General features: G+C 40.6%; 1 protein-coding gene across 7 annotated transcripts in view; it reads right to left on the bottom strand.

The window, feature by feature from the left end:
* The window catches only part of STAG2 (STAG2 cohesin complex component), a 133,247-nt gene extending 110,372 nt beyond the window's left edge, over positions 1 to 22,875 (bottom strand). For 2 of the 7 annotated variants that reach the window (XM_045882152.3, XM_054509117.2), the window contains exon 1: positions 22,295 to 22,523. The gene's annotated coding sequence lies outside the window, so the exon portion shown is untranslated. Of the gene's footprint in view, positions 1 to 21,058; positions 21,154 to 21,308; positions 21,695 to 21,726; positions 21,748 to 22,218; positions 22,240 to 22,294; positions 22,524 to 22,854 lie in introns of those variants that run through there. The other 5 variants (XM_054509116.2, XM_064574543.1, XM_064574545.1 and 2 more) reach the window with 5 other exon arrangements.
* Between the last annotated feature and the right edge of the window lie 1,680 nt (positions 22,876 to 24,555).

The raw sequence follows: 24,555 nt of genomic DNA, 5'->3' as shown, positions 1-24,555 counted from the left end.
CCATGAAAATAAAACAAGGTTATTGTGTTGAGAGGAGAGCATTCACTACATTTAAACATAATGTAACATGTACATGTATGATCATTTTAACCAAAGCTATAAATACAATTTATGTTCCTAACTAAAGTAAATCAATCTACAGAATGTTTGAAAATTAACTATTCTATATTTCCATTTGCCCCAACTTCTCTCCCCAGACCTGAAAACTGTTCACTACAAAGTTGCTAGTGCAGAGGCACCTGGCTGGCTCAGTCCGTAGAGCATGCAACTCTTGATCTCAGGGGTTGTGAGTTCAAGCCCCACACTGGGCGTAGAGCTTACTTTAAAAAAAAAAAAAAAAAAAAAGCTGGGGCACCTGGGTGGCTCAGTCAGTTAAGCATCTGCCTTCGGCTCAGGTCACAATCCCAGCGGTCCTGGGATCGAGCCCGTGTCAGGCTCTCTGCCCTTAGCGCAGAGTCTGCCTCTGATTCTCTCTCCCTTTCCCTCTTTTATCCCTCCTCCCACTCGCACTCTCTAAATAAATAAATAAATAAAATCTTTTTTTTAAAGTTGCCAGTGCATTTTTAATTACTCGAAAGTTAGATAGTCAAGAACATTCTCAGATATCCTAAAGAAAGAAGGATATCTTTGAGGGGCGCCTGGGTGGCTCAGTCATTAAGCGTCTGCCTTCAGCTCAGGTCATGATCCTGGGGCCCCTCATCGGGCTTCCTTCTCAGCGGGAGGCCTGCTTCTCCCTCTCCCTCTCCCCCTGCTTGTGTTCCCTCTCTCGATGTGTCTTTCTCTGTCAAATAAATCTTCAAAAAAAAAAAAAAAAGGGTATCTTTTTCCATTGGTTTCACAATGCCTTGGCACTGACAAAATCTCAATAGGGAATCTATGGACTTTCTTCCTGGAAGTAGTCTATGGACTACCAACTGACATAACCATAAATGCAATCATGTAATTATTTCTTTAATCATGCAATTTTTTAAAAAGAATGTCTAACAGCCAATTTTACTTTATCTACCCTGCTCATGACTAAAAATAAGCATTACTATCAAGAAACAGGCTGAACTAAAAAAAATTTAATTTCACTGTAGGTTTCATTGCTAAAAAGGTTACACTGCAGTAAGAAAAAAATCTGGGCTTTTCCCCCTGGTTCTCACACTCTGTTTACAAAACACTTCAAACACAGCTCTTCTACAAACTGTCCACTGAATGCAACTTAGCACTACTGGGCTAGACAAGAGGATGGATAGATTATTGCAGGTTTCCTAAGTAACTGCTACTTGTATATTGAAATGAACTAAAAACACAAAGTGAACAGACATTACAAAATAATGCACAGATCCAATTTAAAATAATTAGATACATCATCTACTTAATACTAAAAATAATCACTACCAGTAATTAACCAGAAAACTATTATATACTCATAATTAAAAGGCCCTCAGGTTAAACTTAAGTGTTGGTCACATTCAAAATACCTTGCTCAAAAATAAGAGGATATGTTCCTTCTAGCTAATAAAGAAACGCAAATTAAAGGCATCCGAGATATCGCTGGCAAAACTGCTTAAAATAACATCTCCAAAGCAGGGATAATGTAGTTACCATACATCACAGCTACGGTGGCACTGTTAGGTAGGTACAACCCTATTGGAAAACAATAAATCTTCAGTTACTTAGAGCTTTAAAAAGTTCATACTGATTGACAGCATTATCCCACTGCTGAACATAATTAGGAAAAAAAACCCACAAAACTACTCATAGAAGCAGTGCCTCCAATCTAAAACAGAGGGGGAAGAGACACACAAATGTACAACAAGAAAATTATTAGGTAGTTCATGGCATGGCACAAAAAAAGGCAAAAGTTCATTATGTTGTACACCTAAAATAAATGTAATATTGTATGTCAACTATAACTCCATTTTTTTTAAAAAAGACAAAAGTATGTATAGATAAAATGGCTCTGAGAACTAATTCCAATGTGTTTTTCTTCCCAAAGAGCACCAAGTAATCCTCCAGTCATCAGCTGGGTGTCCTACAATTCAACTCAATTCTGACACTATCTACCTAGAGATAGCATCAGATTCCACAGGTTAAGGGCTCAGTCCAGAAGACTGCCCTCACACCACCTTCTGCCACCAGTTGCAAACCCAGGTTACCTGTGCTTCTGACAATGGGCTACAGATTGGAGATTCCCATGACTGCCTCCCTGAACTTCGGAGGACAGTTCCAAGTTCAGGTTGTCACCTGGACTTCTAACTAACTGGCTATAAATCAGAGGTTCCTAAGACCCTCTCCTCAGGTTCAATTAATTTGCTAGAGCAGCTCACAGAACTCAGAGAAACCTTTTACTTACTAGATCACCAGTTTATTATAAAAGGATATAATTCCCAGAAGAGCTAGATGGAAGAGACACATAAAGCAAGGTACAGAGAAAGGACACGAAGTTTCCCTGCCCACTCGGAGCTCACCACTCCCCAAATCTCCAGGTGCTGTTCACCAACATGAAAGCTCTAGGAACCCTGTTCTTTTGTGTCTTTACGGAGGCCTCATTACAGAGGCATGATGGATTAAATCATTGGCCACTGGTGACTAGATTTCATCTCCAGCCCCTCTTCCCATTCCGCACAGGGTTGGCACCACTGGCAACCAACCAGCCCCATCCTCAAGTGCTTTCCAAAAGTAACCTCGTTAACATAATAAAAGACACCTTAATCTCTCTCAACACTTAGGAAATTCCAAGGGTTTTAGGAGCTTTGTGCCAAGAATGGGGTCAAAGACCAAATATATATATTTCTTATCAATCACAGTATCAGAATAGCCCTACCTCACGTCGTAGTCAAAAATAAATTCCAGGCATTAACTTTTTAAATGTGAAAAAAAGCAAAGATTTCCATGCAGTGGCACAGGGAGTGGGGTGCTGCAGGGGATTATACTAGAATATGGAAAAGCATTTGCTGTTTTGTATTCTTCTCATTAACAATATATACATTACAACCATATAAAACATACACGTGGCACTCTGTACTTGCCCTTTTGTAACATTTAACATACTTAATTGTAACTGCTTATTTAATATCTTTTATTCCCAGTAAATTAAATTCTTTGAGGGCAGGGGACAGGCTCACTGCTTTATCTCCGGGGCTTAGTACAGTGCCTGCCACATACTAGACACTCAAATATTTGTGGAGCAATTGTACTTCTGGGTATATACACAAAAGAATTTAAAGTAGGGACTCAAAAAGATATTAGTACACCCATACTCATAGCAGCATTCTTCACAATAGCCAAAAGGTGGAAGCAACCCAAATGTCCATCATGGATGAATAAACAAAATGTGTTATATACATACAACAGAATATTATTCAGCCTTAAAAGGGAAGGAAATTCTGGCACATCCTACAAAATAGATGAACCTTGAAAACGTTAAGCCAAGTGAAATAAGTCAGTCACAAAAGGACATATATTCTGTGCTTCCTCTTTTATGAGGTACCTAGAATAGTCAAATACATAGACACAAAGGAGAACACTGGCTTATCAGGGACTGTTTGAGGGCAGAGGGGAGATAGGAAGTTGTTTAATGGGTACAGAGTTTCATTATGGAATGACGAAACAATGCTGGAGATGGATGGTGGTAATGTTTGCACAACAATGAATAATGTCAGTGAACCGTACACTTAAAATGGTAAATTTTACATTTACCAAAATTTTAAAAATATTTTTGGAATGAAGAAAGCATTAGAATTATGGGTAGTTTTCCAGATCAGTAACAGTAATTTCTCTTTGTAATATTATCCTAAGAAGCAGAAAAGTGAGAAGATTTTACAAGATACTCATGTCTGGTATTATTTCTACCCAAGATAGCTTTTCCACAAAACTTGAAGAAAACTGAAGTGGTTACCTACACACTTTATTTCACATAGAAGTACAGAGGGAAGAAAAAAGGTTTTCCTTTTCAAAATAGACTCCAGCAAACTCCAATCATAATTATCATAAACTGCTGTGCAGAAGACATCAAACTGCAGTGTACTAATACCACTCACATATTTAAGTACAATCGGTTCTCTGAATGTTTCATACAAAATAATTCCAATGAATTTTTAGTTGACTTTTTAGAAAGTAGTAAGCCAGGTATGCCCTTCCTTGTCCTAGACCACTTCCCAGCTTAGTCTTATTCTTGGTAACTTGGGACCCAGTGTGCAAGAAGAACCCAACTCCCAAGAGATGCCACAAAGAAAACAATCTACATAAGGATAATCATTGGTTATTATCAGCTTTAAAGATAATTTCAACTTGACATAATTGGAACTAGTTTTTATATTGTATACAATTTAAAGGCATCTCCCAAAGGAGAGAACATGCTATCTGGATTCTTTTCAAATGTAGACACTTACGGATTTTATTCTACATTTTCCTAGATTATCTATCTCCCTGACCACTCTCTATCAATGGTCCTACTTCTTCCTCCTGTCCAACAATGAGTTTTCACCCCTGACCCTCTGATCCTTTTTATAAGTTCTCCCCTCTAAAAGCCAATGTACTCTATGCATAGAAATCCCTAACATATCTCCTGCTCTTCTATCTATTGAACTCCGGTTGCACAACATCAGCTTAAGGGTGAAGTTATCTAAAATCTAAGTCGTCTCCCTCTCTCCAAAATCAGCTACCATTTAAATGCAAGAGCATAGTACCATATTATCACTACTGTGTTCTAACTACATAAATCATTGCAAGAAATTTTTCAAGAAGTAGAAACAAAGAAAGAGGTATGCATTCCAGGGCATCATAAAATAATGACTTACGTGCTATCAAAATATTAACTAAAACATCATTATTAAATGTTTTAATACATGGCAGTTCTTTTAAACACACACATATGTACATCTGTATATACGTATGTTATATGTATGTTATTTCCTACTAACTTTAAGCGGCAAAACTAGGAATCCTCCTGTCTGAAGCCTACTCCCTACTTCACATCTAGCTCCACACTAGGCTCATTACAAATACACAATAAAAGCTCAATGAACAACTCTTTAGGCAAAATGAGGGGATTGAAAGTGAAGACAGTAAGAAGCTGGAAGGCACACCTCTACTAAGAGATAAAAGGCTTCACAGAACCTAGAAACTGAGCTGAGTGCACATGCTCCTCCTGGAATTGAAGGCAGTTCATGAGAAAAGGCTTCTAAAAACTGTTAAGACAAGACTTCGCGATCTCTCTACTCCACCCCAAAACAGGCCCAAGCACATACCACAGCAGTTCTCTATTACAGGGAATGCCCATCTTGGTGCCTTAAGAGTAAATCAGTTTGGGGAGCCTCGGTGGCTCAGTCGTTAAGCGTCTGCCTTCGGCTCAGGTCATGATCCCAGGGTCCAGGAATCGAGCCCCGCATCGGGCTCCCTGCTCAGTGGGAAGCCTGCTTCTCCCTCTCCCACTCCCCCTGCTTGTGTTCCCTCTCTCACTGTGCCGCTCTCTGTCAAATAAATAAAATCTTTAAAAAAAAAAAGTAAATCAGTCTGGGCCGCCTGGGTGGCTCAGTCGTTGCATCTGCCTTCAGCTCAGGTCATGATCTCAGGGTCCTAGAATGGAGTCCTGCATCAGGCTCCTTGCTCAGCGGGGAGCCTGCTTCTCCCCCTGCCTGCTGCTCCCCCTGCTTGTTCTCTCTCTGACAAATAACATAAATAACATCTTTAAAAAAAGAGTCAATCAGTTTAATTCAGGATCAGCTTACAAATAAAGTCTAGTGAGTCTCACAATACCAGAGTTAAGGAGGAAAGTGAATGCTGGAGGCAAAGGATATTATTTTATATAACATGACCAAGGAATGCTTCACTGAAAGGCTACTTGAAAAAAATGTCCTGAATAAATGAGGAACCAAGCCAGGCAGAGGGACCAGCAAATACAAATGCCCTGAGGTAGGAAGCAAATCATTTGGGCAAATTACCTAATTTCTTTAGGCCTCGGTTTTCCAATCTGTAAACTGAGTATAAAACATCCCCTACAAAATATAAGAAGGTAGTATATTTCGTCAAGTTATCTGACCAATGGGATGTACTCAAAAAATGGAAATATTACAGTTATCTGGGCACCTCTCATGCCGGCAAAACCCTCAATATATTGTCCAGCACACAGAAAACACTCAGAAAAAGTACTGTTATATAATCCCCATAATAACATAAAGCAGATAGGGGTGCCTGGGTGGCTCAGTCGGTTAAGCATCTGCCTTCAACTTGAGTCATGATCCCGGAGTCCCAAGCTCGCTCAGTGGGGAGTCTGCCTCTCCCTCTCCCCCTGCCCCACGCCCTGCTCCCTCTCTCTCTCTCTCTCTCACTATTAGGTAAAATCTTTAAAAAAAATAATAACATAAAGCAGATGGGATTATACCTATTTTACACCCTGGAAACCTGAGAATCAGAAATGTGCCCAATCCTCTGCTGACCCCCTCACTCTACAATTAAATACAGTTACTTAAAATAATATACTGCCAAGATAAGGAAACCATTCACATTATTGTCAACTAATCAGCAGTATGGTGCTATATGCAGCGTTAAGAACATGGACTCTATAGCCAGACTGCCTGGGTTCACATCAAATCTCCACCACTTCCTAGGTAAGTATCCTTGGACAACTGTACATTTTTGCTCGCACCTCTGTTTCCTCAACTATAAACAGGAAATAATAATAGTACCCACTTCACAGGGCTGCTAGGAGGATTAAATGGGTTACTTTTTGAAATCACTTCTATTTCAGTGCCTAGCATTTGGTTATCTAGTGTTAGTAGTAATAGCATAAAATTTTTTTTTAAAAAGGAAATCACCATCAAAACGTTTCTACTTCCCATGGAGAATTTTAGAAATCGTAAAAGATACTGGAAGTGGAAAAGCAGCAGAAAACGGAGACAGGAGAAAATGAAAAAAACAAAAAACACAAATTGACATGTTGCCTGGACTTAGACCAATTTACCTGAACAGATTTTCCTATTAGTGTTATTGTCCTTTAGTAGGAACACTAGTAGTGAGATATATGCCAACAATGCTTTGGATAACATTTTATTTCATAGTTTGTAACAAGTTTAATTACTAAATTTTTTTAAAAGATTTTATTTGTCGAGAGAGAGAGCGCGAGCACACAAGCAGGGGGAGTGGCAGACAGAGGGAGAAACAGGCTCCCCACCGAGCAAGGAGCCCAATCAATATGGGACTCGATCCCAGGACCCTGGGATCATGACCTGAGCCGAAGGCAGACGCTCAACTGACCAAGCCACCCAGGCGTCCCTAATTACTAAAACTTAATTCAGATGTCAATATTACTGAGGATTAAGGCAGGTAGACTATAACAAGTTTTATCATCTTCCCCCCATCCAATCCTCTTCTAGGTGTTACTTGATGCTTACTACAAAATATGACCCATCACATATTAACTTCAGACTGAGAATGATTTATCCTCTATCAGCTACTGGTAGAAAATAAACCTTTCTGGGGGCCTGGGTGGCTCAGTTGGTTAAGTGTCTGACTCTTGATTTTGGCTCAGGTCATGATCTCAGGGTTGTGGGATCAAGCCCCACAAGTGGGTCTCCATGCTCAGCAGGAAGTCTGCTTGAAACTCTCTCTCCCTCGGTCCCTCACCCCCACTCACGCTCTCTCTCAAATAAATCTTAAAAAAAAAAAAAAAAAGAGGGGCACCCGGGTGGCTCAGTCAGTTAAGCATCTGCCTTCAGCTCAGGTCATGATCTCAGGGTCCTGGGATTGAGCCTCCACATCAGGCTCCCTGCTTAGCAGAGTCCGCTTCTCCTTCTGCCCCTCCCTCTGCTCATGTGGGTGTGCTCACACACGCACTCGCGCACTCTCTCTCAAATAAAATCTTAAGAAAATCAAAAACACAAGAAATGGGGCGCCTGTCTGACTCAGTTGGTAGAGCATGCAACTCTTGATCTTAGGGGTCATGAGTTCAAGCCCCACATTGGGGGAGTAGAGTTTACTTAAAAAAAAAAAACACATTAGAGGGGTGCCTGGGTGGCTCAGTCAGTTAAGCTTCTGCCTTCAGCTCATGTCATATCTTGGGGTCCTGGGATCGAGCCCTGCATCAGGCTCCCTGCTCAGCAGAGAGTTGCTTCTTCCTCTTTCCCCCGCTCATTCTCGTTCTCTCTCAAATAAAATCTTTAACACACACACACACACAAGAAACAACAAGTGTTAGCAGGGATGTGGAGAAAAAGGAATCCTTGATCGCTGTTGGTAGGAATGCAAACTGGTGCAGCCACTGTGGAAAATAGTATGGAGGTTCCTCAAAACACTAAAAATAGAATTGCCATATGATGACCTCACTGATATGAGGAATTCTTTATCTCAGGAAACAAACTGAGGGTTGCTGGAGTGGGGGGTGGGTTGGGAGGGATGGGGTGACTGGGTGATAGGCACTGGCGAGGGTATGTGCTCTGGTAAGCGCTGTGAATTGTGCAAGACTGTTGAATCTCAGATCTGTACCTCTGAAACAAATAATGCAATATATGTTAAGGAAAAAAAAAAAAAGAAGAAGAAGAAGATAGCAGGAGGGGAGGAATGAAGGGGGGGAAATCCGAGGGGTAGACGAACTATGAGAGATGATGGACTCTGAAAAACAAACTGAGGGTTCTAGAGGGGAGGGGGGTGGGAGGATGGGTTAGCCTGGTGATGGGTATTGAGGAGGGCACGTTCTGCATGGAGCACTGGGTGTTATGCACAAACAATGAATCATGGAACACTACATCTAAAACTAATGATGTAATGTATGGGGATTAACATAACAATTTAAAAAAAAAAAAAAGAACTGCCATATGATCCAGTAATTCTACTACTGGGTATTTACCCAAAGAATACAAAAACACTAGTTGGAAAAGATGTATGCACCCCTATGTTTGTTGCAGGATCAGTTCCAATAGCCAAGATAAGGAAGCACCTAACTGTCCATCGATAGATGAACAGATAAACATGTGGTGGAGGGGCGCCTGGCTGGTTCAGTCAGCGGAGCATGTGACTCTTGATCTTGGGGTTGTAAGTCTGAGCTCCAAGTTGGGTGTAGAGATAACTTAGAAAATAAAATCTTTAAAAAAAAAAAAAAGATGTGGTGTATATATATTAGTCATAAAAAATGAAATCTTGCCATTTGCAACAACATGGATTGATCTAGACAGTATAATGCTAAGTGAAGTCAGTCAAAAAAAGACAAATACCATGATTTCACTCATATATGAAATTTAAGAACTAAAACAAATGAAGAAAAAAAAGAGAAAACAAAAAAACCTACTTTTAAATATAGAGAACAAACAGATGGTTACCAGAGGGGAGGTGGGTGAAATAGGTGAAGGGGATTAAGAGTACATTTATTGTGGTGAGCACTGGGTAATGTACAGAATTGCTGAATCACTATACTATTCACCTGAAACTAATGTCACACTGAATGTTAATTAAGCTGGAATTAAAAAATAAATTTAGGGTGGCTCAGTTGGTTAAGCGTCTGACTCTTGATTTCAGCTCAGGTCATGGTCTCAGGGTCATGAGATCAAGCCCCTCGTCAGGCTCCGTACTCAGTGTGGAGTCTGCTTGTCCCTCTGCTCCTACCCCCGCTCATGCTCTCTCTGTCTCTCTCAAATAAATAAAATCTTTAAAACAATAAATTTTTTTAAATGTGCTTTCAATTCTCAGAGCAGGAAAAAAAAAGCCTTTCTCCTACTTAATTTCCAAAAGTCCTCTGACTACTTTGAGAAGTTTAACTTCCTCCTCAGTCCCAAAAATTCTGGATTATTGTCTGTTTTTTAAAAATTTTTATTTATTTAAGTGGGCTCCATGGCCAACATGGAGCTAGAACTCATGACCTCAAGATCAAGAGCTGTATGCTCCACCAACTGAGCCAGCCAGACGCCCCTCTCCTTTTTTTTTTAAAGTAAGCTCTACACCCAATGTGGGGCTTGAACGCGTGACCCTGAGATCAAGTCGCATGTTCCACCATCTGAGCCAGCCAGGTGCCCCAATTACTATCTCCTTTTATTCTCTTTCCCAAAAAAAGTTATCACTAAGAAATCTATAAATCACCCCACTGGGAGGCAGTGTATCACCATGTAAAGAAGTATGCTAGAATTGGGCAAAATTGGATTCAAAAGTAGGCTCTGCCACTTACTTACTAGCTGAATGAACTTAGGCAAGTCACTTAACCATTCTGGAACCTCAGTAAATGAAAATACCACGAACTACATCACAGGGTTTAAGAAATAAAAAAGTCAGTGTTAGGAGAACGTACTACAACTTGCCATCTAGTAGATGCTGTAAATGATATCCTAGAGATACAAACTTTAAAGTTTATCATCACTGCAAAAACAACTAGAGGAAATTCATTAACCACTTCTCTTCCAACACACAGCTCTTTAATATAAACATTAATAATGTAATTATAATGCAGGGTTAGATTTCTAGAAAACCTAAGGTTTTAATTCAATTATCATTTGAGAATCTGTGTAACATACCACATGACACAAGAATTCAAAATTAGATAAAAACACAATTCCTAGGGCGCCTGGGTGGCTTAGTTGGTTAAGCGACTGCCTTCGGCTCAGGTCATGATCCTGGAGTCCCAGGATCGAGTCCCGCATCAGGCTCCCTGCTCAGCAGGGGGTCTGCTTCTCCCTCTGCCCTCTTCCCTCTTGTGCTGTCTCTCATTCTCTCTCTCAAATAAATAAATAAAATCTTAAAAAAAAAACAAACACAATTCCTAGTCTGAAGAAGTTAACAATCTACTTAAAAGAGATAAATATGGATATTCACCAATATTGTACATTTAAACACTATATATTCATACACACACACGAATAATTACCCTTCATGTTAGATTTGCTATTTTTATGCAACAACCTGGATACCTGTTTCAGTCTAACTTCAAAAGTTTAGGAAATAATTTCCCAGTAAAGAATCTTTCCTAATATAATCCCATATTGTCCAAATAATCCTTCTGAAATTTTTCAAGTAAATTTAGAACACCCAAATATGAATGCAACTACTGAATATTCCTCAATGAATAGTAGCACTTTATGCATTGATATTTAATCAAAACTCAAAAAAGTACATATACACAGAGCTGGAAAAATCCATTTGTCATTGACAAATTTGCTTTTCAAAAACATACCTTCATGCTTCAGCTTCCCTGCCAACCATGGCTACCACCACTTCCTCAATTCTCCTGCCAGGAATAAAGTCTGAGGAATGTCTTTTGGCCTGAATGAGTAGTGGAAACAGGGAGGGATATATCCCAAAGGAAAAATATTATGGCTTTGCTAATATTTCCTACATTTTCTCTATTTCTTTAGTGTAAAAGGGAAATTCTCAAAGGTTCATGTTCCTAACTATCTTTAATATTATTTCTTTAAACCACAAAAAAGGCCTTTTTAAAGAGGATATTAACCATGTTCTTTGTAGTAACATTCTAGTTGCCACAAAGTTTGCAAATTAGGTACAAGGCTCCCGAGTCGGGCTCCCTGCTCCTTAGGGAGCCTGCTTCTCCCTCTGCCTGCTGCTCCCCTGCTTGTGCATGCACTCTCTCTCCCCCTCACAAATAAATAAAATCTTAAAAAAAAATGATTGCCAATTGCCTCTTTTGCTTTTACACAAAACCATAACATCATTTAGAAGATCTCAATTTCTGGATAACAGTAACTACTTACAGGGGATGATCATGGGCTCTTTTAATTTTGTTTATTAACAATCAAAGACTGAAGCATTCCAAGGCTACACTTACAGTCCTCAATTGTTATTTTTCCCCCAAAGCTTTTCAGAGTAGTCCTTAAAAATACCTGTCACCAGGGGCACCTGGCTGGCTCAGTCAGTAGAGCATGTGACTATTAATCTCAGGATTGTGAGTTCAAGCCCCACATTGGGTGTAAAGATTACTTAAAAATAAAATCTTAAAAAACGGGTGCCTGGGTGGCTCAGTCGGTTAAGCGACTGCCTTCGGCTCAGGTCATGATCCCAGGGTCCTGGGATCGAGTCCCACATCGGGCTCCCTGCTCTGCAGGGACCCTGCTTCTCCCTCTCCCACTCCCCCTGCTTGTGTTCCCTCTCTCGCTGTGTCTCTCTCTGTCAAATAAATAAATAAAATCTTTAAAAAAAAAAAAAATCTTAAAAAAAAAATACTTGTCACTAATCTCAAATTAAGGACACCATATCAAAAACAACTGCATTGATGGCTACTGGTTTTAGCCTAACATTCTTTAATATATAGTAATCCCAGTATGTAGTGTTTTTTACAAGTGTTGTTTTTAACCCCTTTGGGGTGATAAAGCCCAACTGACAATATTACCTAAGGACAGGGACTATGTAATCTAGTTGACCATTGTATATCCTGTCTCTGTAGGCACTTTAAGTACCAGCCAATAACAACAATGAACCCTTCTGAGAATCTGAAGAAACACATACATTTTGTACATAATTTGATAGGGTTCTCACACCTCTACCCTATCCATGAGCCCTAGGTTAAAAACAAGCAATAGCTTAAAATAGCAACTGTAGGGGTGCCTGGGTGGCACAGTCAGTTGAATGTTGGACTCCTGGTTTCAGCTCAGGTCATGATCTCATGGTCGTGGGATAGAGTCCCGCATCCGGTTTCCCGCTCATCAGGGAGTCTGCTTGAGTTTCTCTCTCTCCCTCTCCCCCTAGCCCTGGGCTCTCTCTCTATAAAAATAAACAAATAAATCTTTTAAATAAATAAATATATACATACATACCAGCTGTATTAATTTCATATAATAAACCAAATCCACAAAAATAACCTTTTGTCTACCAGTGACTATGTGGCCCACAAATCTGGTCAAAAATGCAATCCCCCCACTTCCAATTTCATGATGGATTTAATAAACTAAAGAAAAGACTTACAAAATTAAATAGACCTACTTAATAACCTTGCAGTTGTTTGTAAAATATTGACACCAACAAAACCTCCAAAAGTGAACTAGCTAGGGGATAAAAAACACACAAATTCCTCAACGAAATATTAAAATGGCCAAAAAATAGCCAAGTATGAAAAAACTTAGTCCTCTTAAGATCAGCTCTCTACCGGAGCACCTGGGTGGCTCAGTCAGTTAAGTGTCTGCCTTTGGCTCAGGTCTTGATCCTGGGGTCCTGGGATCAAGCCCTGAGTTCAGGAGCCCCATGTCTGGCTCCACTAAGTGAACTCGGGGAGCCTGCTTCTCCCTTGCCCTCTGCCACTCTCTCTCTCTCTCTCAAATAAAACCTTAAAAAAATAGTAATTTTTCTTAAACAAAAGATCAGCTAACACTCACCCCCACTAAAAAAAAATCTTAGTTTACAGTATAGTATTAATCTGAGATTATGCTGAAATCATTTCTCCAAATGTTTGAATTAACCCTACAGTAATCATTTTTGGGGGGTAGGATGTACCACAAATATAAACAGGTGGGAACAGAAGGCAACTACAAAAGTCACCCAAAAATAAGGGAGAAGTATTAATTTTATGAAATGACACTTCAGGGGCTCCTGGGGTGGCTCAGTTGGTTAAGGGTCTACCTTCAGCTCAGGTCATGATCTCAGGGTCCTGGGATCAAGCCCCCATCCCCCCCCACCCTCACCCCCGACTCCGTCCCCTGCTCAGCGGGGAGTCTGCTTCTCCCTCTGCCTCTGCCACTCCCCCTGCTTGTGCTCTCTCACACATGCTCGCACTGTCAAATAAAAATCTTTAAATAAAATAATAAAAGAAATGACACTTCAATCTCTATAAGACTTAAATCTCAAATTATGTTACTGAATCAGTTTAACTTCAAATAAGTCTCTAAACTGTACCTTTTTCTTTCTAATACCACTTCTCCCTAGTCACAAAATTATTTCTCTTTCAGTTTTCTTTTCAGAAGAAATTTTCCACGTAAGAACCCCCAAGAAAGAGGGTACAATTAACATTTCCTCCCAAGAAAACAGTAAGGGTGGTCTGAATAATAATACATAAGAAAAACAAAGATGTAAATAGTAAAAGTAGTTATCTTGGCTTTTTTCTTTTTCTTTTTCTTTTTTTTTATTTCAGTGGACCTCAGAAGTTGTTTTTCAACAGTCATTCAGAAGTCCAATAGTCAACTTGAAATAAGCCAACTGGAAATTCTACTCAATAGAATTTAAAAAACACTGTCTCTTGTTTTTTACAATCAACCCCACACCAATAGAAATTCCCCCAAGAGTAAAAATAAACTCTCAGAATATGGCTGTTTAAAGTCATTTAAATCACTTTCACGTCCAAATAAATTGTAGAAGTTGTGAATCCCCTCCTACCACTTACTAATTAGGCAATGTACTCAGCTTCCCTATGCCTTGGATGCCTCCTGAAAAATGGGATATTAATCAGGGATGTCATAAATCCTAGTTTCTCTGGGACAGTCCTAGTTGATACTATTATCCCAGAATGCCATCCAGTTAGTGTCCCCCCGTTCATTCTCAAAAGTATCCTGGTTTGAGCAGTAAATCATATGGTAATGGGTAATAGGGTCATGAAGATTAAGTGAGGTAATACATGTAAAGCATTTTAACAGTGTCTGACAGAGAGTAAGAGTTCAGTTAGTGTTAACTGTTGCTAATGTTAGTCACCGTCAAATACTTTTTATAAAAAGTTTTGAATCATATAATGCATTTAACTTCCCACATTCAATTTTTTGAAACTAAGTAGCACTAACTGCTTGAAATCAACACTAACCAACTTATCCCGAGATAGCAATATTATCAATTGCATTCACATTTTATCATACATAAGGCTATATTAAGGTTACTGACAGGAAAGTAACTGAAAAGTAAAACTGCTTAGCACCAGACCAAGACCCTTAATATTTTTCAGCCTTTCTCATCCAGGGTTCCACAATGTTAACCACAGAACTCAAAATGATTTGAGTGACGATTTCCTGAATTCTCCCAAGAATGGTACAAAACTAGTATCTTTCCAGATACACAGGAGAGAAACTAATTCATTATATACAATGGATGCCTTGGGGCATAATTCTGTTGTAGAACACCAGGGTCTTGCTATTCTTGGGAGTACAAAGGGAGAAATATGGATGAAAAGACTCAATATTGAACAAAGATAGAATCTGGGGTAGAAGACTGCATCACTGGAAAAATTATTTCCCACAGAATGAAGCTTAAGGGAACAATTAACATAAAATATATAAATTTGACTCATGGCTATGAAAAGCACTATACATTGTTTTACCCCATCTCCACTAATTTATTGTAGGCCAGCTATCCAACATCTAGCAGTCCTTCAGATAAGAGAAGTTCTAGTTGTAGTTTATGAAAAGCAGAAAGGAAAACGAGGAAAAGCAAAGAAAGCTGAGACCAAGATTCCTGTCACTGATCACTAATGAACCTAATAATAATCCAGGACACCAATATTAACTATTACCTATACAAATTAGAACAAGAAAATTTAATAAAGTGAAAAGATGAACTAGATAGAAATTAGAAGCAAATAGAGATACTAACACAAAGAAAGAATTATTTTTAAGGTACCATTAAATAACAACAAAATCCCCTTACAGAATCAATCAGAGCAGTGAATTATAAAAGTCATTTTTATTTATAAAAGTAAAATTTTATTTCAAATCTAACCACTCAATAAACAACACTTAGCCTGTATAGAACATAAATGACATAAGGGGAAAAATTCAGTGAAACCACTCTATCTACCATAGTATGACCCCCCCCAAAAAAACAAAAAATCAAGAATACAATTCAACATATTATTACACGAACTTTTGTATAATAAGCACACGCGGGCGCCTGGGTGGCTCAGTTGGTTAAGCAACTGCCTTTCGCTCAGGTCATGATCCTGGAGTTCCAGGATCGAGTCCCACATCGGGCTCCCTGTTCATCAGGGAGTCTGTTTCTCCCTCTGACCCTCCTCCCTCTCATGCTCTCTCTCATTCTCTCTCTCGCAAATAAATAAAATCTTAAAAAAAAAAAAAAAGCACATGCAAACAAAACCAAAGCTCAGATTTATTTCAACTTTTAGTGTAAAACACAATTTAGACCTTTCATTAGGCAGCAACTCCAGTGTAAAAATCTGCATTTACCTCGCACTACATGTGGAAAAAAAAATCTTCATTTTGCAATATTAAAATGATACATGCTTTCTGGTGATAGATAACCCAAGATCTAAACCACTTAGTTAAGGGAAACTGGTGAACTTTAACAATAACAACAAAAAAGTGCCAAGGCTTTGAGGCCAAATTAATTTGGGTGTGAATTCAGGCCATCAATTATTATCCTGTGACAAGTCATTCATTCCCGGAGATCCTCAATTTCCCCATCTGTAAAATGATAACCACCTATCTTGCAACGTAGCTAAGAAGATTAAACAATAAATGTTAAAACAGTTATTGACATTCAAAAGGAACTCAAACTAAATTAACAGTTTCTTAGAGTATCTCAGGATTCAACAAGTTATAGGCCAAATCCCATTACACCAATGTTATGCATGCAAAAAGTATAAACAGGACTTACTTTTTTCCCCTTCTAACAACAGTCTGTCATTAAATAGAAATTTTACCTTTGAGTGTACATTAGATTATCAAGAGCTTACAGAAATCTCTCTAGTTGGTCTCATCAATCCTAGTACTGTATTTTTCAATTAAAAAATAAAAAAGAACATTAACATTATTCGCCCTTCCTTCCTTTGGAGGAATGGGGAGTATAAAACAATTTCAATAATCTCTTGACTAACCATATGTAAAGACTTCTTGTTTTCTCTGGTTAGTATCAAAGATAGAACTATAGCAAGCATACATTAGGAACACAGTTCAGGTAGCAGATTACCACAGCTGCTAAAGAGATGTAGTTTTTTTTTTTAATGTACATATTCAAAAATTAAGACTCCACAAGCAACACCACTTACACTGAAGAAATATAAAATTTGGTTCAATTAAATGCAAAGCAGGCAACCCAGGACATGTAAAAAAAATCTAACTGACAATTTTGTTTTCTCACACTATCTTTGCCAAACAGAAAGAACATGCAATAACCACCGCTCATGATAGCCGGAGATATAGAGAAAATATTATACAGCGACAGTATTGAACCACAAATTAGAAGTCCTATACACGTAACAAATGTAGAAAACTACAAAAGGAAAATGTAAAGAACTTTTAAAATAGCCTTGATCTTTAAAGTTTCTTCTTTATTCTCCAATGATTAATCACATTTCAGTATATACAGATACCCATAGGTAACTGAGACTATCCCTTTCTTTTGCTAAGCTCCCCAACTTCCAAAATAGGTATACAGTAGTGCTCCACTGTATAATAACTGTCATTTCAAGTATCTGAATAATCTACTAATAGCAATTTCAAAATGCTAATACAAGACTAGGTTGTTTTTTCTCAACATGTGAGGCACAAACGTCACCACATTAAAGAGATGTGAACCTTATCCTGCTAAGATACAATGAACAAATCATTGTGTCCATTCAATGTAAATTTTAAACTCAAAAGTTAACTTGCAGCATCAAAAACTGGAGTCTTCCATCTATTATAAAGAACCAAAAACAAAAAGAATATGCTATTCACTGTTTACTCCCTTCCCACACACGACTGTGGGTGGCATCAGTTAAACATGCAGAATATTAAGCACTACTAAACTGTCCAAGGCATATTTTCACATCTAACACTATATTCCCAAAAGATAATTTATTTGGGCCTGAGCCTGCTCCCCATCCCTTCCTACCTATTTTAATACATAGGTCCTCAGACAACCACCAGTCAGTAAGGTAAGATTGAAAAAGAAAATAATGAAAAAGAAATGCAGGATTTAATTTCATTAAAATGTGGAGTGTTTGGGCTTTAAAAAAAATCCTAACTAAACAGACTTCAAAGTTACCAAACTCATAATTTGTTGGCTTAGTATTTTAGCTGTTACCTTGCCACAATAAATCTGAAGCCACAATCCTCATCATCTATTTAAGATTATTTGCAGAATTCAAAATATGTAATGTCTTCTCATAACATTCTTCTAAAGCTAAAATGTTGACTATGAATACACTGACTAATATTAGCAGTTATGAAATATCTGTTCCTAGACTAAGGCGGAATTTTGCTTTAATAATGATGAGGGAACACACTTTACCGAACGTAAAAATTAAATATCCATTATTTTGGACTCCCTTTAGAACTTTGACATGTATTCAAAAATACATCTCATAGGGGTAAAAAGCCTGACTGGACAACACAAAACTGCAGAAAATAAGGCACTTACCTTCAAAGAGTGTAGGAGCAATTCACAAATATACTAATTAAGGAAACTGAGGATTTCAATTGCAATGCACTTTTACTGCTGATGGGTAATGGTCAGAATGTCCTTTATAGAAAACATCAGAATATTTTACATATCGACTTTTAACTACAGCACCAAATCCTTAAAGGGGTGGGATTTAACTCATTTTATAAGTAAACATTCGTTTTCATATCAGTTAAAAAAAAAAAAGGAACCCACCCCACCCCCACTGCCAGTCTGATACCTTAGAATGCTAGTTATTTCACAGTGGGAAAGAATGGCTAATAAGTACATTTATTTTCCAATCCTCCTCTCTATCCATTCATTAAACACCAAATACTGAAACTGAATTCAACTCCTACCTCTATCTTCCTACCAGGAATGCGCCCTAGGGCACCCGAATCCCTTCCACTGTCACTTACTGCAACTGCCAAAGCCCCTCCTATTAATAGTAAATCCCTTTCATACAGACTCACTGTAACTCCAACTTAATGAAATAGACAAGCAAAATTTACAAACTTTGAGAATGGAATTTTCCTGTTTTCAAAGGCTTAAAAAAAGAAACTAGAAGTTGACTACATTCAGACCAAGTTACAAACATTTAAAGTTCAGCCAATTAGTAAGAACTTATATTGCTTATTCTATATTGGTTCAATTTAAATATTTTTTGAAAGTTTGTACATCAGGCATTGTGTGAGCACTTATATACAAGGCCAAGTTTTCCATGCAGATAATTGATATGTAAATACAAACCTATGTCATTACACCAAAATTCCAAGACAATTTGAAATCTTTTCTTCAAATTTTTTGGTTTAATTATGGAAGTTTTCAAGTGCACACAAAAAAGTAGAGAGAATAGTAGTACAATGAGCTCTCCTGTAGTCATCATCCAGCTACAATCAACTCAAGGCCACTTTTGTTTCATCTCTACCTCCCACCACTCCCTCCTCCAATTATCATCTTCAGAAAAGAATTAAGAAGACACTGTGCTCAAAAAGTACACTGAGAAAAATCCAAAGATACGGAAGTATCAAAGATTAGCAAGAAGTCAAGAATTTAGCAATGTAACTGTCACCCTACACAACTACTTGTTAGGCGGAAAATTTAAGAATTCAGTTAAAAACAAAGAAATAGCCATCTTTAAGAAATTTTAAGAAAGTTCTTAAGATCCAAAGGGCATATTTAAAATTATATCTACAAGGATAAAAAGGAATATGTGATGAAAATGAACTTAAATATCTGCAATTAGCTTGTATTCATATAGCACCTCGGCTCAAAACGAAAAAAAACAGACTATTTAACATAATGTGTCATAAAATTACAATTCAACCACTTGAAAAACCACTGAACACTTATGCCTTAACTGGTCCTTCTGATCCCTAATTATAGATTGATATCAATGTAAAAAGAAAACCAAGTATTTTAACCGAAGTGGTTTAAAATGTTCAAAATTAACCCCACCGTTCATTGGAAAATATACGAAAGCAAGTCTAAACTACCTGTATTGTATGTCATTAAACAGAAATGTATCCACTTTCCAGGGCCAGTTTTTTTTTTTTTAATAAGTTCACATATACCCTGAAACGCAACGCGCTAGGCTACAGAATTAGAAGACCGCCTCCTGCTCTTGCTCCTAACCAATACGCAGAGAGAGAAGGTTGGCAGGAAAGTGCTGCGAGGACAGTAACAAACACCAGCAGCTCCCGAGCAGGCCCTGCTAGAGCCAGGAATGACGCACTTCGGTAACCCGACTCTTTCTCCCCTCCACCCCCGCCCCCAGCAGCGGTGCTGACACCGCCAACAGCCCGGAGTAGGAAAAAAGACAACAGAAAAAAGGCAGAGGTTGGACCGCACCAGGTTTCATCAAGAAACCTCGATTATTCCTCTTTCGACACTAACCACTAGGACTAAACAGGAAAAGAAGCTTCGTGCTTAAGCAAGTCCCATCATGGTGGTTTAAGAGTCACTAAATTAAGCTGATAATGAGTCCAATCCACAGAGACAAATACAGGGTGTGGCTGCCGTGAAATACGGCGGTCCGTGGGAGAAAAGGGGTATGGAATTTACACTCCAGTACGAGGGGAAGATGGGGCTTTACCGGGGGGTGGGGGGGCGGCCCGCGCATTTTAAGGAACCATTTCAAAGCAACACAAGCTTTTCGTTTACTTAAACCTAATCCCACAGATCAAAAGTTTCTAATAGATAGATCGTGTAAACTGTAAATAACCATTTAATCAAACACCATGACCCTCAATTAAGAAACTACATCCAAGCGAGAGGAGGAGGGAGGGGGAAGGGAGGGGTGGTAGGCAACAACATATAAAACATTTCTAGGCCACCGAGGAGAAAGTCTCACAAGCCGGATGAAACTAATGCAATATTAAAAATTAAAGCTGAACACTGCAGCACGAAAAATCTCACGATAAAACCCATTACAGTTCAGAATTAAAAATAAAATGACATATACACGAAGGGAGAGCGGAAACTAAATGTCGAAAGTACAGCGGTTTATAAAAAACTAAAGGCAAAACAAGACCTCCTCGCGACAAAAAAAAAAAGGGCAGAAATCAACAATACGTTTACGAATGTAGGCCAGAAGAAAATGGGAACGGGGCTCAAAGTTTTGCGGAACTACTTGATGCTGTTTCCCACACCTTCTCTCTCCCATGGCCCAACAGACCCTTTTCGTGCTAAAATCGCCGTCCACAGATCACCGGGTACGCGAGAGAAGAAAAAAGAAAGTCAACCCCAAGCAAGAATAAAAGTGTGGAGGGAAAAAGCAGAAGCTGCCTACCTGGGGCAAGGATCAGCTCAGTTCGTGCCTTGAGAAAGACAGTGCGGGTGGGGGTGGGAACGAAAAGCAGCACTAAAACTAAAACAAAAGTGGCGCCAAAACCCCCCAACAAACAGCCTTCCACTCCCGCCCTTCCCCCCTCCTCCCATGCCAGGCAGGCAGGGCCCCCTTCGGGGCAAGGTCTGCACGCGGGGGCCAACACCACCAGACCCCAGCCTATTTATAAAATTGTTGCCCGAAGAAAACTGACCGAAGTCGGGCCTCAGAAGGGATGGAGAGATCGATGCCAATCGCTTTCCCAAGCAGTTCCCCCACCACGCGCTGGAGATGATGGGGCGGGGGAGAAGCAGAGGGGCCCGTCACATGAATGTTGTTCCCTCTCTAGGAAGGGAGGAAGAGAGGGAGGGAGCGAAGGGAGGGAGGAAAGGAAAGAGGGGAAGGGAGGGGGCACGAGGGAGGGGTGTGATCAGAGTAGATTTTCCCTCGCCTCCCTCGGTCCGAGGCCCAAATATACACAACTGAGCCTCCGCTTCTCCCCTCCCCCCTAGGTTCCCAGCACCACCATTTTGCTCTCTTCCTTCCCCTCACCACGATACCGCGCTCTCCCCCACCCCAGCCACGGCCTCCCCGGCTTTCCTCCCCCGACTACGGCTCGCACTCCACCCCACCTCCAGTTTGGGCTCTCCCAGGCTTAAGAGCCTGCCGGAGAAAAGGCACCTAAATCTAATGCTACACAGAGAAGCGGAGCCTCCATCTTGCGCTGCTCCGCGTTCTCCATTTTGGGCCACCCATGGGGGGGGGTCTCCGTGGAGGCCCCGAGGGAGAGTTGGGCGAGGGAAGGAAGAGAGAATCTTCAGCGAGGGTAGTCGAAAAGAAGAGTCCGTGCAGTAGAAAGCCACTCTAGGAGTAGGAGGTAGGGAGGAAGGAGGGCTGGAAGTTCCTTGGTAGTGTTGAGGTAGCCACTTGGGGGGAGAAGGCAGAAAGAAGGGTTGGGGGTTACGCGGGGACGGGGAGGCTTCTCCCCGTCTTGACTTAGCCACCCGCTCCATGGCTGGCCCCGTTGGGAGCAAAGGGAGTAGAGGGGAAATTAAATGGCAACAGAGTGCCCATTCTCTTTCCCTCCCAACTCCTCTCTCGCGCCCTATTTCAACCATACACACCTCACAGTGGGCCCCGCGCCCTCCGGGTGCCCCTCCAAACTTCTAGAAGCTTCGCCTCCGCCATTTTATAACTTACCTCCCCCCTCAGCGTACACAGAGGCAGCAACGAGACTGTTCGCCTCCCCCACTCCTCCTTCCTTCTTTCTCAGGCCGGGGGCTTCTTCACCCCTGGGCTGGTACAAGATATTTTCCCCTTCCTCTTCTTTACACCCTCGAATTCTACTCAGGGACGGAAGCTCCCGCGGTTCTAGAGCGGTGGGGGGTTTTGAAAGTGGCGGTCGGATCCGGCGGGTTTTTTTTTCTTTTTTTTTTCTTTTTTTTTTTTTTTTTTTTTTGGTGGCGCTTCGGGATTGTTTGGGGTGTTCGCTCTTCGGCGACTTGGAGGCGAATGGAACGCGCAGGCGCCATCTGTCGGCCACGAACCCGCGCTCGGCTCCTGTTGGGAGGGAGCGGCATCTAGCGGCAGAGAGCTGGCACTGCAACGCTTGTCTCCCAGCGTCCTCCTCCCTATCACCGACCAATCGTGGCCGACTGCCTCCCGGGTTCAGCGTCTCCGACGCCGTCTGCGAACGAGGCGCCCGCAGGGGCGCGCCGCCGAGTGGGGTAAACAAGGTGCCGTGCCCGCGCCTGACTTACTCATTCGTTTGGCAGCGCTTCCGCCGCGGACCGGAGTGGGCCGCGTTTCCTCTTTCTTTAATGGGGGGAGGGGGTCCGAAAGGAGGTCGTTAGGGATGTCCGGCAGAGCCCCGAGCCGTGGGAAATCGGAAACTGGGCTTAGTCGGAACTCGTCCCCCGGGCCCCTGCGCCCCGCGCGCAGCCCGAGGTTGGCAGCCCAGTCGGGCATCACCCTTCCCTGTCCCCTCCTCTGACACGCCCCAGCGAGGGGCCTTCCGCCCTAGTTCCGGACCCTCGCTTCCCCGCGGTCCCTACTCCTTCCCACCAAAAGAACTCTACTGGCGGAACTCTGGCACCTGATCCTAAGTGATTTAGGGGTTTTGCTTTTTGAGTTTCTGTTTTGTTTTGTTTGCTTTTCGCTTCGGCTGTGGAGAGAAAGCAAGCCGATTCTCTACCAGGAAGGCTTGACACTGGAGAAAAAAAAAATTTTCTTTACATCCCACTATTCCCGACTCCCAGAAAACGTGGTCTCTCTCTCTAGGGTCTGGGAGACTTAAGGAACTGGGCTACTAGGCTAGGCCGGGCGCTCGACCAATTTATTCTTGACTCCTGGCGGGGGGGGGGGGGGGGGGAAGGAAACGGGACGGAGCGAAGTGGAGGGAAATCGAAATTTGGGCTGAAGGAGTCCCGGGGGACCTACCCGTTTTTCCCCCGCCTTCCTCGATTATCCACCGTCTTCCTGGAAACGTGGGACCCGGCGGCCTTGCGACTTTGTTGAGAATTTTGGTTCCTTCTTATCCTGCCTCTTCACCCCTCCCCCAAGGTGTTTGAAGTGCGAAAAGACCCCTTGCGCTCCTTTGACCCCCAGTTAACGCAAGTCTTTATTACCCTTTTTATTTTTTTTGTTTCGAATCCAGCCTCCCGGACCTTTGACCGCCGAGAGCTCTCTACGCGGGGGAGAAAAACTCGGGGAGGGCCTGTCCCCTCCGAAGCGCCGCTTTTCCTAGGACAGGAAGAAGTGACCTATTACATGTCTCCATTGCTGTTATAGAAGTTCCCAGATTGATACAATAGTGTGTAGCTAAGAGCTCTTCGTTCCTCTTTACTTTTAAAAATTTTTGGTTAGACTATTCCCTTAATATTAAATTACCTTTTAATTACAAGAAAAGGAGTAAATGTATTTAATAACAAGACAAATTTCCTAAATGAGGAGAAACGAAAGCCCCGTGTAAACCGTGGAGATTTCACCCGGTATAACCTCTAAAGCATTCCTAATGCAATATAATGATTAATCTCATTCCTCAAATTATATTCCACGCTTGTTTTAGTTTCTCTCCATTCTCTGTGCTTACTGTTTGTTTTTTTCCTGCAACTTTAAAAAAGAATTATGGTATATTTAATCAACTGAATAATAAAAGTTAAACAGAAGCATCTAAATATCAATAACAAGAAATAAAATCCAAGACATTTTTACTTACCTCTGAAGCTTTCGGGAGTGGAATACTATTCAAAATAAATTTCCATTTCTTTTATAGACCATCTTTGGTAGAATGTTATACAGTTTTTAATAGATTCAAGTTACAGAATGATGCAGCTAGAACATTAAATAGGGAGTAGTGGAAAATTTACAGTTACATAAGTTAATGCAAAATTCCACTTAAAGTAATAGAAAAATTGGGCTCTGTACCAAATCATTTTACATTAATTTAGTTCAATTGTGCC

The sequence above is a fragment of the Mirounga angustirostris genome, unplaced genomic scaffold, assembly GCF_029215605.1.
Source record: "Mirounga angustirostris isolate CCGP_5_RB_7025 unplaced genomic scaffold, mMirAng1.0.hap1 SCAF_11, whole genome shotgun sequence".
Classification (NCBI taxonomy): Eukaryota; Metazoa; Chordata; class Mammalia; order Carnivora; family Phocidae; genus Mirounga; species Mirounga angustirostris.
This window is presented reverse-complemented; position numbering and strand designations above follow the sequence as displayed.